The 20,221-nt window shown below is 45.3% G+C and overlaps 1 protein-coding gene across 1 annotated transcript in view; it reads right to left on the reverse strand.

Moving 5' to 3' along the window:
- Positions 1-3,270: 3,270 nt before the first annotated feature.
- Positions 3,271-20,221, reverse strand: part of LOC146194707 (uncharacterized) — a 116,414-nt gene continuing 99,463 nt past the window's right edge. The window contains exons 6-7 of the transcript XR_014705472.1: positions 8,827-8,928; positions 3,271-3,485 (exon numbers count right to left, since the gene is read on the reverse strand). The gene's annotated coding sequence lies outside the window, so the exon portion shown is untranslated. The remainder of the gene's footprint in view (positions 3,486-8,826; positions 8,929-20,221) is intronic.

Raw genomic sequence — 20,221 nt, forward strand, 5'->3', positions numbered from 1 at the left:
TGTTGGCATTGGTCCGCCGATTCCGCCGACATTTGGTCTTTCTGCTTGCAGCCCTGAAACAATCTCAGCAACCTCTAACGATCCCACCCGTTTGGACGCACAACTCGTCGCGATCTCGCGGTCACGTCGCTGAGTGCGTAAGCATAGCTAGCCATCGGACTTGCAATGTTCTTACCGCGGCGGCGGTTCGCCTTTCCATCGGCATTGGCCATAATCTCGCGCAATCACTTTGCCTATTCGTCTACATTGGTCTCGACTTTTGCGCTCATGCGTACAGCTAACGAAATGGCGTGCCAGTGCACATTCCGGTAGCTACGCGCTCTCGCATATTCACCCTAGAGAGGCGCTATATTCCGATCTCGTCGCTCGCTCCTTTACGAATAACGGCTTTTCTGCCAACATTTGAGGCGTAATTGTCTAGCACGTATTGAAGCGAAGCTTAATCATAGACCAGCAGGAAGTCTCCAACTCACTCGTAGCAATACCAGCTACACTAGAGTTAATTACCGCCAACTACAGTACAAATGGCTTGACAGCGCAATTTGGCCTGAATGGTCGCGGGGTTTTGTCTCTTCAATGAGACTTGCGACCCTCTTACGACAAAGAAAATTAGCCCTCCTACTAACCCTGACAGGTCTTAACTGCTAAACGCAAGCTCAAGTCGGCATCCCCACCCTTAAGAGACGCACGTGCTCTGGAGGTTTCAGCAACAGGGCGCTCCCCAATGCGACCTCCTTCCGCAAATTTGGTGTACCACCGCTCTTAGTGACATCGCACAGATGTCCATAATACACACTCCCTTTCTGAACGGCATCTGGTTGTTCATGAACTGACCTACAAATACGAGTGACCTCTCCGCATATTCATGCGACGCCGCTTCAGTGAACTTGGCTCTCGACTCTCATAAGCCGCTGAACTTTGAACTTGTGCTCGGCGCGCTTTGGCAGTGCTCTCAACCGCATTCTCCGCCATACAGACTGCGCGGTTTTGAGCCAACGGGCAAAACGGACTTACCACATCGGCGGTTCTGGGCGGGTGGACAAATGGGCACTTTACCACTTTACCGTGAGCTGGACCAATGGGCCGGCTTTTCCGAGCGGGTGTAAAAGGGTAGCGTCGGCAACTGGCAGTAGCTTGACGAGTAGCTCAGGATCTCCTTGAGAACGACTCGTTCGGCGGACCACACCTGCGATTTCACTCGAGGCGTATCGCAATAGCGGTTGGAAGCCCCTGCCATCGGGCTAGGCTTCGCATACCGGCCAGGATTGCCCAGCCGACTTCGGACGACTTACTGTGTGAACTGCGTCAAATTCCACTATTCTTCGTGAGCTAGCCTCCCCAACTGGACTGGCAGTGGGGCCCCGCGTTGGTGCGCCATTTTGTGGGCAGCAGTCTCACGGGGCTCCGGCTCCGCTCTGAGAACCGAAGCCACACCGCTAGCTCTGACCACAGCCGTGGGCGTGAAGAACGTCACACCGAGGAAAACATAGCCAGCGGGCCAAGTGGTTTATTGGGAGCGCCCAATGTTCTTCCTAACTGTCGTAGGAGCATCCGCGCGCTCCGGCGACGCGGCGTCATCTCTCGATACTGTCCGCTGAGATGAGAGGGGAGGGGGAAGGTGGGGGCCGTTCTCTCACCTCCGCCCTCTCCGCCACAGTGCCGAGGAAAGGAAGCCAGGAGGGGAAATATGAGGGCTCCCCGAAAGAAAGAGAGGGTGATCGCAGCGTCGTGCGGGCGAGGGAAATATTGAATTCCCACAAATCCTACGTGCGGGAAGCCATGAAGCACTTCGTTCATCATTGACTGGAATATTGCCGTTGCACTCGCCACAATGTAGGATAGGCGTCGCAATTCAAATCCCAGACTAGTTTTTATTGACAAAAATGGACGGGACTTGGTAGTAAGCAGCAACTACTGGTACGCCCGAAGAGAGGTCTACCACACAAAATACCTTTACTCCTGCTGAACCAGTGTGCAAAAACTCCGGTGTGGGTAGTGGGTATTGATCTGTTTTCAATGAGGGGTTTACGGTTATCTTATAGTCCCCAAATAACCTAACACTGCCATCTTTCAACACTGTGACTAACTGTGTAGCCCAGTCAATGACCATTACTGGCTGCGGCATTGCTGTTTCGACTTGCTCGAACAGTTATTGTTCAACCTTTTTCTGCAATGGAAAATGTACACGTCTAGCGCGGCAAAATACAGGAACTGTACCAGGTGTCAGAACAATTTTTACGTGTAACTTCTGTATTCCCAATTTCACAAAGAACACGAGGGTACTTCTGTTTTAGAACCGCCACTTTGTCTTCGAGTGCACCTGCCCAATTTCCAGCCAGTCAAGATTGAGACGCTCCAGCTAATTTCGATCAAGTAGCGGTGGTAACCTCTTTCCGTTGTTCCTTACAACAATGACAGGTAGCGTCATGTTCTGACCCTTTTACTGAACAGCTTCGTTACACTGCCCTTTATTGAATGCTTTTTCATTTATTCGGAATAAACCGGAGTTTTTAGGAGAAACTGGATCGTTTTCTAGAAGGCGTGGCCTTCGTGCTTGATCCAAGTCATGCTCCGGTGGCGGGCATGAATAATGGCATATCTGTAAATAAATAATATATCTCGCGGGAGAAGTACTGCCCTAAGGCAGCCTAGTAGGAAAACATAGGCAGCATATATTGCTGCATAATGCTTGGCTAGGATATCTGCGATCCATTTCTTATCATTAATTTTCGTTTTCATCTAAAATTACTTCGTCCCAACCTCATCCTCCTAAACTCCCTTCAAGAGTACGGATTATAAGTCAAACTACAAGCACAGCAGCGAGAAATGAAACAGTATTTTAGTATCAACAATGTCACTAATATCATCAATATTAGTATCAATGTTGATACTGATATACTGATTCTTCATAAAGCCCAGACTACTGGAGAAATCGCCGAGGCTTTCCATATTAACCGGAAGCAAAATGTTTGTGTCAGTAAAACGCCCGTCGCATTAACAGAAAAAGAGATGACTATGCTGCATAATCGATAGTGCGTCGGCAGTTTTCACCACGTGCGTGTGATGGGGGGCGTTTTACATGTGCTGATATATTTTTATAAATTTTGACTATGCGCATGAGGGTACACCAAGTGTGTGTGTATATATATGCTCTTCCGTTCTTCCATTAAATCAGTTGTCAGTTCTGCGCCGTCGTTGCCCACTTCTCCTCTTTGTCTCGTCTGCGCACTTATATTACAGTTTCGGAAGCCAGTTTAGGCAATCTTTTTTTTCTTTTTTCTTTTCTTTTTTTGAAAGTCAGCGTACAGTCGTAGTCCAGGCCTCTAATTAGGCACAAAGCTGCATGGCAGGCTGGGGGAAAGTGGCTTTTGCACGCATCTTCCGCCGTCATGAAATTGTCTCTTTCTGAAGGGAGTGGTTAAGCGGATATCTCAGTCCTGGTTATGTGCCTTTCAATGGAGTTTTTAAAAATGTGTTGGATCGCTCTGCGCGAAAGAAAAAAAAAGTTCAAAATCAGAGCACGAAGACAAACAACGAAATCCGTACCGCGTATAGACTGTGCTATCTCAAACAAAGGGATCGGCACTGTAATTTGTTTTAAATCTTGCTGCATTTGTCCTAGTTTACTTGTTGGAAATTTTGTATGTATTGTGCTTGTTTTATAAAACTGCCTCTTGTTGTTTGTTATTATTTATGTAACCGCACTTTTATTTTTATTTTATTTGTTGAATCTTCAAAGGCCCCATTTAAGGGGTATTACATGACGGGTGGGCTTGGAGTACGGCGGTTACAATAAAAATGTCTTTCGATGGCAGTCTTGAAATGATGATGTCGTTTAGTGAGGGAATGTGGTCGGGAAGGTCGTTGCAATCCAGGGCAGTGCGGAGAAAAAATGACTTTTGGAATGTTGTCGTATGGGCGCGCTGGGGATAGACGGCATTGGAGTGGAGATGACGAGATGACCAATGGGCTGGACGGATGAGCACGTTGTTAGGCGGCAAGCTGTGATAACACTTATGATAAAGAGAAAGGCGAGATAGTTTTCGGCGTAAAGCTAGATTGTGAAGTTCAAGTTTGGATTTTAGTACGGTAACACTGGTGCGATAGGAGTAATCTGAAAGAATTAAACGTGAAGCTCGATTTTGAGTAGATTCCAGTAAATTTGATCAGATTAGTTTGGTGAAGATCGAATATAGCTTGAGCGTACTCAAGTTTGGGTCTCACAAGCGAAGTGTAAGCAATTAGTTTGACAGAAGGGGGAGCTAATGAAATGTTGCGGCGTAAGTAGCCAAGAACGCGACAAGCGGAGTCAGTTATGTGCGAAATACGACTGGACCAGGATAAGTCACTGCACATACGAATATCTAGATATTTGATAGTGTCAGTTTGAGTTATAGGAAAATCGTAAAGATGATAGGTAGAAGGTAAGTAGTTACGCCGACGGTGTAAAGAGACATGAGACGTTTTATTAACATTTAATTTCATAAGCCAGGTGTCGCACCATTCTTGCACGTTAAGCAGATCATTCTGCAGGATAGCGACGTCAGATTGGTTATTTATGGTGTGGTATATTACACAGTCACCGGCAAACAGCCGTATGTTAGATGTTATGAAATTTGGCAGGTCATTAATATAAATTTAAAAAAGTAAGGGGCCAAGTACAGTACCTTGAGGAATGCCTGACCGGACTTGGGAAAGGGTAGATGAATGGGAGTTGACAACAAACTGGAGACGATTTGTTAGACAATTATTGATCCAATTCAATACACAAGGGTCTAAATTAAGGGTAGATAGTTTAAACAGCAAATGGCGATGTGGAACTTTATCGAAGGCTTTTTCAGAATCTAAAAAAAAAGGAGTCTGTGGGTATGCTAAGGTCGAGGTTCATGTGAATATCGTGAAGGAAAAGAGCAAGCTGAGATTCACAAGAGTAGCCTTGACGGAAGCCGTGTTGATTAGGATGGAAATAGCCATTGGATGAAAGGAATTTTGCAACCTGGGAATAAATAACTTGCTCCATAATTTTTGAACAAACACTGGTGAGCGATATTGGTCTGTAGTTGCTGGGTGACGAGCGATTACCTTTCTTGAAGAGAGGAGCGGCCTTCCCGATCCTCCAGTCCATGGGAATGGTACCAGTGCTTAGCGAATGCTGAAAAATGAGCGATAAAGCAAGGCTACTGACATGTTTAGTGTTCTTAAGCACCTTAGCATTAATGCCGTCGGTTCCCGCCGAGGATGAATTCTTTAGTTTATCAATGATATTAGAAATTCCGTTCGGGTCAATATTCAGAGGATACATTTGGGGATGAGCTTGTTCTGGTGGCGAAGGGAGGTCGACAGAGGTCTCTTTAGTGAAAACAGCACAAAAAGTGTTATTCAGCGTGTCAGCGACTTCGTGATCTTGTGCATTGCTGCCGTCACTACGAAGCAAAGAAATGTTGGTTGAGACGGAAGGACTGATTGCCTTCCAAAACCTTTGGGGTCATTACGCAGCATAGATGACAGAGTGTTACTGAAAAAATTTTGTTTAGAGGAGTGTAATTGTCTTTTATACTCTTTAGCGGCGCAGAAATACTTATACCATGCAGAGGCATTGCTTGAGCGCTTAGCAGATCGGAAAAGTCTTTTTTTCTTATTGTTTAAACGTTTTAGTGCAGAGTTGAACCATGGCGACTGCGCACTCTGTTATTGTGATAGTGGGGATGTACTTTGCGATTAGACGGAGCATTTCGTTTTTAAAAAGTTGCCAGTTAACGTCAACAGGACTCTCTTGATAAGTGGCTGCAAAAGTGTCGAAAAAAGATTCTAGCTCAGAATTCATACTTGTGTAGTCACCTTTATCATAGAGTGTTAGGTTTTTCTTAGTTTTTTTGTTCCTGACCAAGCTGCAGTGGAGCGAGCCATTGATTACAGCGTGATCGCTCGGGGAGGGAAGAAAAGTAAGCGAAGAACAGATATCGGCATGCGTTGTTAAATTTAGGTCAAGAATATTAGACGAGAGCTGTGTAATACGAGTGGGCTCATTGACAAGCTGCGTTAGACCGAAAGCCATGCACGTGTTCACGAATTCACTTTCACTGTTGCACTTTGACATGTAGAAGCGGGATTGATCCAGTTTATGGAAGGATAACTAAAATCACCAAAAAATAACGACGGGGGTATTATGATATGATGTGAGTTAGCGCTTGTCCGTGTCTTACTTCCTTCCGTTCTTCGTGTACTTCCGCACTATTTTCCATCATGAATGGGTATTATGATACATAGTCGTTAGCGCTTGCAATGAGTCATGAAATAAAGATATAAAGGAGTCGTCATTAGATGGAGGGCGGTAACAAACACCAATTAGCAGGCGCCGAAAGGTAGTATTACAACAAATCCAAACCATTTCTGGGGGGGTAGGAACACTGACCGGTGTGCAGCGCAATGATGAGTTAGCTGCGATAAGAACACCGCCGCCACGTGTATTTCCAGGTCTATCTTTGCGAAAAATGTCGAAATGAGGGAATGAAAGCAAAATCTCGAGGTCAAGTATTGATGAATTAAGCCATGTCTCTGTACGAAGCAGCAAATCACAAGAAGAAGACGATATGAGGCTGCAAATTTCATCACGTTTTGGTATAATACTGCGGATATCAGTGTACAAAAAATTTATCGGGGAATGACTAACATTGGGAATGTTGCGTTGTACTAGCGCTTCGCGCTATGATTTTTCAACCACTTTTTGTGCGATATGATCATAAAAGAATGTAATGCCGTTCGCGATCAGTTTGTCTTGTAGTAGTTTAATTTTATAGTAGTGTTCCTTTGCAAACTGATACAGCTTTTCCGTGCAAAAATGTTTCAGGCGAAAAGTCTTCACTGACACTGTAATTCGTTCCCTTAAAATTTTTGCACAAAGAAAATACCTGGCTTTTGTCCTTGTAATCAACAAACTTGACAATGATTGGCCTGCGATTGCCATTTGAGTAAGTACCCAATCTGTGAGCACATTCAATATCACGTGACTGCAAGTCAACGTCAAGAAACTGATGACAGTGGTAAGTGATTAGCTTCTTGCTTTCTGACCAAGATGCATTTGGGCTATCCGTCAAACCGTAAAACACTAGATTGTTGCGGCGGGACCTATTTTCAGCATCTACAACGCGGGCGGACAGGGCAGATACCTGGGCCATGCACTCATTTGTTGCCGACTGCATATCTCTCAACTCTGACTTCAAGGACGGTAGAGACATGAACTCTGTTTCAATTTTCTCTAGTCTGGTTTTCAGTCTCCGAAGGTTTTCTCATAATCACATAGTTTTGCATTAATGGTTTTAAGCTCGCTAAATATGACTGCCTGCTCTAGAGATCATGTAATACTTTGACCAGTTCAGGAGAAAGAGTCGCTCGAGTGAAAAGGCCCTGGGTTCGTCTCAACGTCTTCCGCAAGCAAGCGCAAGTTCATAATCACTCGAGCACTGTCAGAAACAATTTTGCGCAGACAGCGTGGGCTCGGCAACACAACAATACCTCTAAAACGTGTTTTTTTAGCAAAAAGGCAATGCCGGTTAGATACCTGCATCAAGAAGACGAAAAGCGACTTATCTGGAGCCATCGATGTGCTGCCGACCCCACTGAAAGGCAGTTCCGGGTGAATTGGCTTTATATCCTGGTCAGCTGTGACGCCCGTCGCCTGATAACGTTGAGGTGGGCGTATCTTCAGATACGGGGATGGGTGTTCGTCGGGTCGGGTAAATCTCGTTGAGAAGCCGTCCAGCAGTGCGCCGAATCCCGCATGCAGTGGCTCGACGGGGTACGTTCCGGGATGCCAAGTGTGCAGGTTAAGTGGCAGGATTCCTCTCGGGCCGGTATCGGCCAGGCCAGGCGGAACACCAGCCAGGCCAAGCAACACGCAGAAGAACTGCATCAAGAAGACGACAGGCAAGTTAGCTGGAGCCATCGATGTGCTGCCGAACCCACTGAAAGGCAGTTCTGGGTGAATTGGCTTTATATCCCGGTCAGCTGTGAGGCCCATCGCCTGATAACGTTGAGGTAGGCGTATCTTCAGATACGGGGATGGGTGTTGGTCGGGTCGGGTAAATCTTGTCGAGAAGCCGTCCAGCAGTGCGCCGATTCCCGCATGCAGTGGCTCGACGGGGTACGTTCCAGGAGGCCAAGTGTGCAGGTTAAGTGGCAGGATTCCTCTCGGGCCGGTATCGGCCAGGCCAGGCGGAACACCAGCCTGGCCAAGCAACACGCAGAAGAACTGCATCAAGAAGACGAAAGGCGAGTTAGCTGGAGCCATCGATGTGCTGCCTCTATAATGCCTAGGCGATTGAGGATATGAAAAATAAATAAATATAAAGACGAAATAGAGCAGCAATGTAATCAGAAGTGTTGAATACTTGAATATTCCTATTGTGTACATATCACATATCTTCTGATTATGGTAGTAACAACTAAGTTTCATTACAATACAGTACAAATGTAGTAACGGTTAAAAAAGTTAGTAACGGCAGCCGTTAATGCCATTTTACTACCTTTTTTTTCTAAGAGTGCAGGGTACTGAAGCGAACTTCAGACGTGGTGTCACAAGAACACAGTACAAAGTGCGCATATATTCGGACCGTATACATTTTTTGTTAGTATCGAAATAGGACCAATAATTCTAAATTAGCGTAGCACAGTTGAACATATGTGCAGTCTGACATCAAGCCTTGATGCTATAACATGAAGGCCTCGTGCATGGGCGACAAGAGAAATCTGACAAGCAAAAGGTATTTAGTCAAACAGCAGTGTCGTGTTTCCTATCTGGAGACAAGACTAAAGCTTCCTAATACTCACTTTTAAGCGATTAATCAAACACCATTGCTGACGTTTTGATGTCGGCTTGCAATCGGTGGCAGTCATTAATATTTTCAATCTTACGGAATAATTTTTAGTCGTCTGCAAATAACAAAATTTTCGAGCTCGTGGCAGCGTAAGGGCAAATATTTAACATATACTAAAAGAACAAAGCTCTAAAATTGATCCACTCCCGAAGATTATACAAATTCTTTGGACGTAGAGCCGTAAAATCCAATCATGTTACGACGATTGCTAAGGTAGGGTTTTAGCCATCTGCAGTACATTCGGAAAATTATGTGCTTTTTTGTCTTCACCAGAAGTACCTTGTAGAAAACTGTTTCGAAAGCGTTTGCCATGTCAAAGTAGATTGCATCTGCGTGACCACGATAAAACAGGTGTGGTCCAGTATACTCAAGAAAGTTGCATAGCTTCTTTTCTATAGATCATCCTTTTATGAAGCCGTACGGCAGAGCTGAGATCGTCTGGTTGAAGTATAAGATCGTACGTTAGTACAGAGCCATTCAAAAACTTTCGCAAGAGAACTCTTTATTGTCACCAGCACTACCAGTCTTGATTACAAGAACTACTGAAAGCTTCTAAAGGCATGGAAAAACACTGGTACGCAATGATGGGTTGAACAAATGCGACAAAACAGAACGAAAAATGTTAGCGCATCCGCTGATCAAACCTGTGGAAGCTTTGCCTTAATTTTCTGAAAGGCTGAAAGAAATTCATGGTCAGCAATATTTTCATAGGCTAAACAAACAGAAGCGTCATCAAGAGTGATAACAGTATTTGTGTTATCATGGTGCACAAATCAAGCGCTGAGCTGATGAGCAAAAACTGCATATATACCATCACGCGTCTGTATCACATTAGCACGAACCTTACGATTTCTTTGCTTGTGAGCAAAGTTCCAGAAAAAGTTTGTTTCCTTATTAAAGTTATGTTTGAGAACATTGTGGCACTCGGATCCATCACCTGCAATCATTTTTTTTTGCGAGAGCAATACTACGCCAGGTCTAACCGCTCGCCGCTGTGTGCCGTTTCCTTGTCCACGGTCCCCAAGCCAGCACTTGCGTCTAACAGAAGAAGAACGCTCTGTCACCCGCAGCCTATGCTTTCGCTCTACACTCGGTTTAGCAGCGTTGCAACCCTCCAATTTATTTTATTTACCATTTGTCTGCACAATGAATATCTTTGGTACCCACATTTCTATTTCTGATTTCGCGTAGTGTTCGTGATACTGCTGTTTCTTCAAAAAGTAATTTCTCAAATTACGCAAAAACCACCAAGAAAATCTAGGCTCCTTCGAATTAAGGTATTGCTGGAACGTAGAGGCTAACAAAGAGGGTTCTACTTAAGTTGAGGACAACACAGAGGGCTGTGGAAAAAAAAATGCTAGGGACAACATTAGGGGATAGGAAACGTGCCGAGCGGGTCAGAAAAATAACTCCCGCTACTGGCATTCTAGTCAAAATCGAGAAGAAAAAATGGGCATGGGCTGGACGCGTAGTGTGAAAAAAGGATAACCTATGGCCGCTTAGGGTTACAAACTGGATTGCAAGGGAAGGAAAGCGTAGTAGAGGGCGGCAGAAAGTTAGGTGGGCGGGTGAGGTTAAGATGTTCGCAGCGGTCAAGTGGATGCAGCTAGCACAGGACCGGGTTAATTGCAGCAATATGGGAGAGGCCTTTGCACTGCGTTGGCTATAGTCAGGCTAATGATTATGATGATGATGTAGTGTTTCATTGTCCCCTCTATAACCGATGTCTGTAGCTCGAAGCCTCAGTTTATATCATCGAGCTTATTCGGACCAGTCGTAGGTGTCAAGATCAATATAAATCCTAAGGTAATTGCCACATGCGTGCCTAAATTTTTCTTGCACGATCTAACGCACTGGATAAACAGGCAAAAAGACCGACAGAGTATATGGGCAATAACATTTGTCTACCAGAACTAAAGAATCACGCACTACGTGCATGCCAAAACGATGCACATTAAATAGAATTAGACCTACACTGTTGAGAGGGCAGTTCTTCATTGCATTACATTGATGGAACGCATGGAAAAAACTAAAATAAATTAAACATTCCTCCTTTTTTCGAATTGCTGTGCAGTTCATATACGGCGGCCCAGCCTACCTAAGGAAGATTGAAGTCCCCATAAATGTGAAGTTTGTAGTTCAAGAAATCAATTTTTTCCCAATATCCAAAACATGATTGGTAAAAACTTTAGGACCGAAATTTGACGGTAAGAAGTAGCAGCCGACGAGAAAGTGCAATTCGTCACATGTTAAAATTTCCAGCCGTACACATTGGTCGTACGTCTCCTGATATGGTCTCCTAAATTCACTCACAGAGAACAGCGTGCTATCAGGATTCCGCTCCCACATCAAATCTTGTCCTAATATATTTAATCGGCTCGAAAGACAGCATAATGATCTGAGAGATAAGACCAATTTGAACAGATGATTTAAGCCACGTTTACGTCAGGCATATAATGTCATACTCACATTGGCATGCATTCGCAAAGAGCGCTTCTCATTTAGTTGGCGCACTCTCGCGTTAGGAATTTTATTGTGAGAGGATTTTTGCTTCTTGCGTGGAGTCACGAGCTTTGAACTGAATGTGTCGCCAAGAGCTGGAAGATATTATCAGGAAAGATGATATTATCAAGACCATTACTTGTACTCTAACAGAGCACTCTAACAATTAGTATAAGGAATAATGCGAACGCGTCCATAATTATTGTCTAGCGTTAGGACGCTGGATGGCGATGAGGAAAATGAGTTAGATATAACACATATTAAAATCGAATAACCGAAGAAAAAAATGCAATTAAGGAAAGCTGAAATTCCGTGTTGATGGAATGGCTAAACAGATTTGGGCTGCTACCTGACGAAGGTGAACGTTCATGGTAACACACATGCTGACAGAATACAATTTGGCCACCCTGGTGTAGTAATTGGCAGCAACCTGCTATGGATACTCAGTCCCCATCGGCTACGCAGCAACTGACCTCGGCGTTGGTCACACCTGTAACGCAGTTACAGGGGCTAAAAAGTTCTGCCTCCGAGCAGGCTATCAGTGGAAATTGACCATGAGAACGTTTCATTCTAACTAGTGAGGCTAATCTAGCAGTCGTCGTCGAAGAAATAAAGGGCATAAAAAGAATGCCACAGAATTTACTGTGGTTAGGAGGCCTGTAGGCACCGTGCAGGAGTAACTCGCGGTGCAACGCGAGTGCCCTTCGCGGTGGGAAGAACAGTTTGGTAGGGAGACGTGCGCCCCGCCGTGCAGCGGAGAAGCGGCGGATCTGCTGTGCGTGGGGCGCATTCGCCGTTCGTTCTTTCGATTCGCGGCATTCTATGTTCACAAATGAATTGCTAGGCTGCAGTCCTGGCATTGCTGCTGTTGCACACATTTTCACTGGCCTGATAAAATATTTTTCGCGTCACCGAATAAGCTTTACGAAGCGAAGCGACGCTAAGGCGAATCGCTGCCTTCCAACGAGCAGTGAGCCGGCAATCATGCCCGGGTATTGCCGCGTCCAGATTTACCACGAAGCATTTTTTCCCGAAAGAAGACAGACTATACCTTCACCTGCATTAGCATCCTTTCTCAACCCGCAAAAAAAATATTTAAAGAAATTGGGCAACTCACAGGCATCAGCGCTACTGGGATCGCCGTGCGCGCCTGTGGGCCGCGCTCGTGGATGCAGTTGTTCATTGCATAATTTTTATTTATGCTGTCCTGTGGCCTATATTTCCCTGTCTACGACAGCTTGCATAAGCACCAGTACAGTGCACAGAGTAATCAACAGGAATGGAGTGTTTAAATGGCGTGTTTTACTATGTCTTGCGCATTAGTGTCGCGAATTTGCCTTGGCAATTTTTTTTTGATTGCTTGCTTGCTTTCATAATTTTTTTTCCTCCTCTCAGCTCGTTCCTTTTCTTCTTTCCACACCCTTTCCTTCCACGCTTATGCCGCTACTTTCCTTCTCCTCTTGGGCGGCTTCCTTTGTCCGTCCCCCAGCCTGATATTTTTTTTTCCTCGCCATCCTTCGCTGTCCACTTCGCCCTCCTCGGTAGATGTGATTCAGGAGGTGCCATTCTATACGCTTTATTCATTTAGTTGTGTTAATGACATTTCGATGTCTACTGAGTTGTTGTACCTCGAATGATAAGCTGTTTCTCATGCGATGCTGCTCAATCGAGACTATAGTAAAAAGTAAGTAAAAAAATGTTTGTTTGTTTTTACTTATTCGTGGACACTCTGAACAGATCTTGAATTCATTACATGCCATCCTGCTCCAAACAAGTGGTCGGGCGGCTGGCTGCCACCTGTTACCTTCCCCTGTCAAAACTTAATTTTGTGGCAGAGGACTTGAAAGTACCGTTAAGGAGGCATTAAGAATCGTTAAAAAAAAAAACGAAAGAAAACTGGCATTCAAGTCGGGATGAGGCAGGACGTTCTTTCAACGAAAAAGAAAATTAAGCATGCTACAATTCTGACAAGTGACAGAGAGGAAAACATGTATGTGTATGAAACTGTAGATCGTTTGCGCGGTGCTGTAAGGCAGTTTCCAGTCTCATAGCTGTGTCGCTGTATCAGCGACCGCGTGCCATCTGCCATCCTTTCCTTTATCGTCGAGAAAAGTGGCAGCCACCTCACCAGAAAACAGCTTAAGCTCTTCAAAATCCGTCTGCGTAATGTAAGTGCCTGCGGCATCTTCAGGCCCCGGTAATCGCGTTCTCGAGTTTTCAGGCTTGTCCCTTTTTTTTAGGTTTTTTTCTCTTCTTCGACTACAGCTTCATTCATTCCTATTCTTCTCCCATACTCGTTCCACCCTTCTCGGCCGCTCGATTTTCCGAATCTTTTTTTTTTTTTTTCTCACCCACCCCAGCTTGGGGCGTTCGAGCTGGCCTTTGTGAAGCTGTACCACACTTGGGAGGAGGGGCGTTCGCCACAAATGTTTTTTGTATTTTTCTACATTTTTACCGTTTTTTTTACGCCCCCACCCTCCTACCCCCTTGTTTTTTGCTCGGCCTTTTCCAACTGCGCGCGGTTCTCCTGTCGTCTTCCTTTTCGCGTGTTTCCAGCCTAGAAATAAACGCCCAGCGGGCGGCCAGGGCTCGTCCCTGTCTCTGCGTCTTGTGTCGTGTGGCTCTCGCATCGTTTGTGCTTCGCTACGTCGTTCGAGCTGGCTGAAACTGCTACCATTTCGTTGCGCATGCCGCCTTTTCAAGCGCGCGCCCTGCCTAGGCGGCCGCGCGTCTGCCTATCAAACTGTTCCGGCGCTCACTCGTGGCGCTGCCTGTTCGCCGCGAGTGCTGCCCCCTGGGTTTCTGGACGAGAGCTAAACGTAGTGTTTCTGGTAAACACTGGCCAGATTGAGGAATTCTACAACATTAATGAGTGGGCGGCAGGCTTCGTAAATCGAATTTAATCGGCGCTAAAAACGGAAGGTTGTACACGCTAAAGCCTCTCAATGAACTAAACTTGCCGCCCGCCTCCGCCCCTGGGCTATAGTGCTCTAGAAGATTGGGCAGTGTGTCGACCGCGCCGCGAAATGCATTTGAGCGGGGGGCCGCTTTTGCGATGACGGAGGCGCCGCAGCGCAGAGGACCCCACCAGCAACTGGTGTGTCAGCCGCCCGGGCGCCCGCGTATGAGCGCTGTGCAGTAGGGTGGATATCGCGCGCACTGTACGTTCTTGTTTGCTTGTGCGTCTTCTCGAGCTGTTCCCTACAAGATTTTATAAATATGCCGGTTAATGGGGCTCACTACTGTTAATCACATAATTTATTTTCCCTTTTGGCCGTCTGCAACACCTCGGGGAAGTGACATGACAGGAGTTGGCTCCCAAGAAAACAGCTTGGAGAGGGCCAGCGTACGACTCGCACAGCACGCTTCACTCGCCGTACAGCTTGCTTTAGCCTTCCTAAAGCACCTAATTCATGTCCAGAACTGTAGTAGCTTTCAAACGAGGATGGTGTGGAGGCAGGATGTATGAAGAAGTGAAACATACAACACGTGCGTTCGAGCGCTGACTAAAACTGGTCACAGTAACCCCATTATCAAAACAGTCCAAAATGGTATAATCTGTTGTTTCCCACGCCAACTATGCCGACTACAGTACGTCACTGAAGCCACAAGAGAAGTCGGCATTCAGTTGGAATGAATTAAATGTGGAATACCCCGCATGGAGGTAGAGATATAGTAAAGTAAGGACATGAAAAACGAACGACACCACGCCAACTTTCTACTGAATAACGGAACACAGTCTGTCAGGAAAGGTGGAAGAAGTGGGAGGTAAAGACTGCACAGGAAAATAAAAAGAAACGTGTCGGATACCAGGGAGGGAGAAAGGGGTTGGTGGAAGGCACGCAGCGCCGTGAAAAGAGCGACCGCGAATGTGAACTAAGGTTCGGAAGTTTCGTGCGGCACGGCAAAAGCACGACAAAGAAAGCAGGCATATAAAGACGAAGAAAAATGGAGATATATTAAAACAATAAAAAAGAGGAAACAACCGAGCATAAGAACCAAATGAAGACCCTGGAAGGGGAAAGCAGCACACAAACAGGCTGCAATCGAACGCGTATAAAGATAGAAGCGTCGAAATTTAAGAGACAATTTGTGAAACTGTGCACTATAATCTAAGAATACACTATTTTCTTTTCTCTCCATAAGCTGAAACAGTGTCGCAACGGGTAGCTTTATAAATACCAAGAGATGTGCGCTATACTTAAGACATTTAATCTCAATGCGTTATAGTTTAACAATGACCTAATTGTTCCAGAAAATGTTTCCATTCTAGGGAGCGCAAGCTACCGGTCATATCCAAGTCATTGCCTCCAGAAGATCGCTGTAGTCCTATTTTATGTTCACAAAAAGAAATGAATAGCGTTGAAAAAGAAATAACGATGGAAAATAGAGGACGCAGAGGCTATAGGGTACGCTCAATTCGCTTCCGCTAGATCATCCTTCTGCGAAAGAGAAGTTGTGAGGCCGGCACGGTTTCTCACCACGAACAAAAATAGCGTCATAGGTTCGAAGCTAGGTCGCAATTTACTAAAAAATTTGGCTCGGATGCACGGTCCTTTCCGACTGCTTTGCACTTCAGATTTTGCAAACTTCCTGTAAAATTTGAAGGTTCAAAAAGTTTACCTCCTTGGAGCACCAGAAAAGCTCCCACTTGAAGCAATGAAATTTAATGTGTTTTTGCGGCTTCGCTCTTTGCGAAGTAAGCGAATCACGACAAGAGTTCCCAAAAGGAAAATAATTAAATTCCCTTGGAAGTATTTCACGTGTAATATCAACCTTGTTAACAATTATAGTCTGGTTAGTACTGCAAAGAGCACCCGCGTCAAGAAGCCCGATTATATATAGCCCGGTAAGCAGTAGTTGCAAGTATATCCAATAGATTATTCATATTCCCCCCCCCCCCCCCTCCCCTCCTCATACCACACACTCAAAGAATAAAAACGCATTATGTCCGCATTTGATTTTGGCATTACATGAATTGCTTGCGTATTAGATGCTCGTCATCTTTTTAGCATTTTTCCGCTTTCTCTCGGTGCGCGCCAAGAACTGCATTATACCTGCCAATTCGACGCGCAATTATCAGTGCTTTTATTTGTTTGTTTGCTCTGTAGCATTTGATGTTAGTAAAGCGTCCGCACTGTAGTGCCTACTATGAACGTATTACGTATGTGACAGGTTTAATTTGTCACATTTTATTTGAAGTAATGCCCTAGCTTGACTAGACTTTTTTTTTGTTTTTTTTTCATCTAAATAGCTGGTTCACCCTTTGGTTAGTAGTAGTACAAGACTTTATTGAGTACAAGACTTTATTGCTTTGGTTAGTGGCACGCAAACAAATATAGTGGCTGCACAGCAACCATAGTTCTGCATAAAGAAAGTAACAAAATTCCCATAAAGAAAGGAGTTAGCCAAGGAGACAATATCTCCCCAGTACTATTCACAGCTTGCTTAGAGGAGGTATTCAGAGACTTGGAATGGGAGCAGTTAGGGATAAGGGTAGATGGAGAATACCTCAGTAATCTGCGATTTGCTTATGACATTGCCTTGCTAAGCAGCTAGGGGAATGAACCGCAAATAATGATTGATGACCTAGACAGGAAAAGTAGAATGGTAGGCTTGAAAATCAATATGCAGAAGACTAAGGTAATGTTCAACAGCCTCGGGAAGGAACAGCAGTTTACATTAGGTAGCGAAATACTGGAAGTAGTAGGCGAATATGTCTACTTAGGACAGGTAGTAACCGCAGATCCGCCCCATGAAAAGGAAGTAACAAGAAGAATAAGATTGGGATGGAGCGCATTTGGCAAGCACTCGCAGATTATGACTAGCAGCTTACCGGTATCGCTCAAAAGGAAAGTGTACAACAGTTGCTTCTTGTCTGTACTCACCTATGGGGCTGAAACGTGGAGGCTAAGCAAGAGAGTTCTACTTAAGTTGAGGACAACCCAGAGGGCTATGGAACGAAACATGGTAGAGGTAACATTAAGAGATAGAAAGCGTGCATAGTGGGTCAGAGAAATAACTCAAGTTACCGACATTCTAGTAGAAATTAAGAAGAAGAACTGGACATGGGCAGGACATGTAGTGCGAAGAGAGGATAACCGATGGTCGCTGAGGGTAACAAACTGGATTCCAAGGGAAGGAAAGCGTAGCAGGGGGCGGCAGAAAGTTAGTTGGGCGGATGAGATTCAGAAGTTCGCAGGGGTCACGTGGATGCAGCTAGCACAGAACCGGGTTAAGTGGAGAAATATGGGAGAGGCTTTCGCCCTGCAGTGGGTATAATCAGGCTGCTGATGATGATGATGACGCAAACAAATGTCCACGATATACGTATATGTTAATCACGAACAAAGAATAAATGCTTGAGTCGCGTATACCTTGTTTATTTTTTTTTGCTGGTAAATACCACAGTGCTTTAAATTAGTACGGTAGTGAATAAATGTGCTTTGCTCGCACACCGTATTTGTAATTCCTATAAGCGGGGCACATAAATTAAGAACACCGATTTAGGAGATATATCACAGATTACTGACGATTTAAGATAAACGTTTTTATGTATTAATAAGCGCAAGCTGCAAAATGTAAGCAGGTGTTCGTAAATAAGGTTTGTAAAAAATAATTGTTCCTAAAAAGGCCTTACGAAGCACAAGCTTTGATTCGCATGTACACTGTTTTTCACCGCGTGTTAATAGCGCTACTGGGCAGTAGCCTTTATTCCCTTACGGGAAGAAAGAATGCAAAACACCACGCTTCGTTGCAAACATTAAGTACAAATTGCTCATCTGTACGATTTGTAACTCTCCGCAGGAAGAAATCTTGAGACTTTTAGATAGCAATTGAAACATCGCGCGCTGCACCGAAGGACTACCCAAGCGAGCACGATGTCTCCAGATAGACGTAAAAGAAGGGCAGGGATCAGTTTAAGCACCTGGAATAAGTAGCCTCTTTATTAATTATCACACTAATTGCGTAGCGTCTGAAAATCGCTCCAAAGAGAACCGCACCCCTCCTATGTACCCCCGCTATCCCGCGACCGCTACGCGCCGAGCGGCGAACGTGGCACCCCTGTTGCACGTCGCGCCCTCTCGCGGGAGTCGGTTCTTGTCATCGTAAAAGCGGCCCGCTCTCCGGCGCCGGTCGTCACACTGCCCAATATTCTAGAGCACTATACCTGGGCTTTCCTCCGGCGTCCTAACCTCCCATTGGCCGAGCGCCTTCACGTGCTCTCTCATGCTTTTTTTTTGTCGGCTGTGCAGGTTCCTCCTTTCCAGCGCTGCGAGCAACGCACTCGCGGTGCATATCGTCGTATGTCTTTCGCACTTCTAGCTGAAGTTTCTTCTGTTTGAAACGCCGGGTTTCTGCGCTTTCGGGTGCAGCGCACATGACCGCGATGGCAACGGTTATTTAGAATACCGTTCGCGAATCGAGATGCGGCGCGGATGAAGGTTTAATTTCCCCGAATCGGTCGAGTGGATTTCAACGCAACACCATGGAGCATTTCTACCGCTCTAATAGCCATGGGACGGTAGTGTGTTAAGCTTGTATTAAGTGTGTTTCAACGCTAATAATTGATGGGGCTTACCGATACACTACCTGTAGTCGCATCTCAAGTTCCTTTATATGAAGTGCTCTATCAGCGGACGGGTAAAGCCACATCTTTCATGATTTACTTTTGTTCGGGGTGCTAGTTGTCTATTTCGCGCGATACCATGTAAGCGCTGATACATCTGCAGCAAAAGTCGGAAACACATGGAAGACGGCTTCAGTGCCAGGAAAACTCACCACTTGTGGGTTCGCCCTGCACTAAAGCCGCCGAGAATTCGGCGCCTTACGGCAGTGGGTCTTCCGACGAAAAACCTATCCTACATTGTTTGGACGCGGGGGCCTCAGCCTCGTTACTTCTTTATGTGAGCTGCTACACCTTTTTTCTTTTCATTTAATGCCCTTTTTTATTTTATTTTTACATATCCCTTTATGCGCTTGGGCAATAAACGACATTATTAAAAAACAACTGCTGCCACGATTCCTATGTTAACCGGAAGCTAACAAGTCAGTCAAAGCTGCAAAGAAACCACACAGACTGCACCTAATCGCTCTTCTCCGGTGCCTAGTAATTCTTTTTTTCAGGCAAGTTGCGCACTTTTGACAACGACTGATGTGACCTGCGATCGTTATAATGGGAGCAGTTAAGGATGAGGGTTAACAGAAATTATTTCAAGAAGAACTGAACAGGGTAAATAGGGTACGCCTCAGGTCGCAGATGAGCCAACGTTTCGACAAGTGGGCTTGTCTTCGTCTGGGCATAGTGATCCTCACTGGCAGGGGTTTTAATACGCTTTTGCTTCCGAAGAAGAAAAGCTGGGGAGGGGAAAGTGGGTGCGAAAGAGTGGGGAGGAGAGGATGGGTGAGAATAATGTGGGCCATGAAGTGGGAAAAAAGCCATCTTGAGTATGTACTTATCAGCCATGGAACCAGGGATTCTGTAGCCTGCAAAAGAAGTAAAAGCCGCAGTACCAGGAAATCTACAATGCCGGTTAGGTGATTAGTCACCACTAAAGATGGTTTGGTGAAAATACACCTTACAAAGGGAGGCTATGCAAAGGGCCCTGATAAAGCATATATCTAGGGGGACAATTCTTAAAAGGGGGGTAGGGGGGGAGTACAAAGTCACAGGATAATAACCGCATAGTGAAAAATAATAATACCCTAAGTATGTATCTCAACCTGGAACCAGAGATCCTGTGGCCTACAAAAGAAGTAAAAGCGGCAGTACCAGAAAAAAAAGAAAAAAAGAGAAAAAAAAAATCACAGTACCGGGTAGATGATTAGTCACCACTTAGGCGGGT

This window comes from Amblyomma maculatum, chromosome 3 (assembly GCF_055883805.1).
Source record: "Amblyomma maculatum isolate TAMU_Amacu chromosome 3, ASM5588380v1, whole genome shotgun sequence".
NCBI lineage: Eukaryota > Metazoa > Arthropoda > Arachnida > Ixodida > Ixodidae > Amblyomma > Amblyomma maculatum.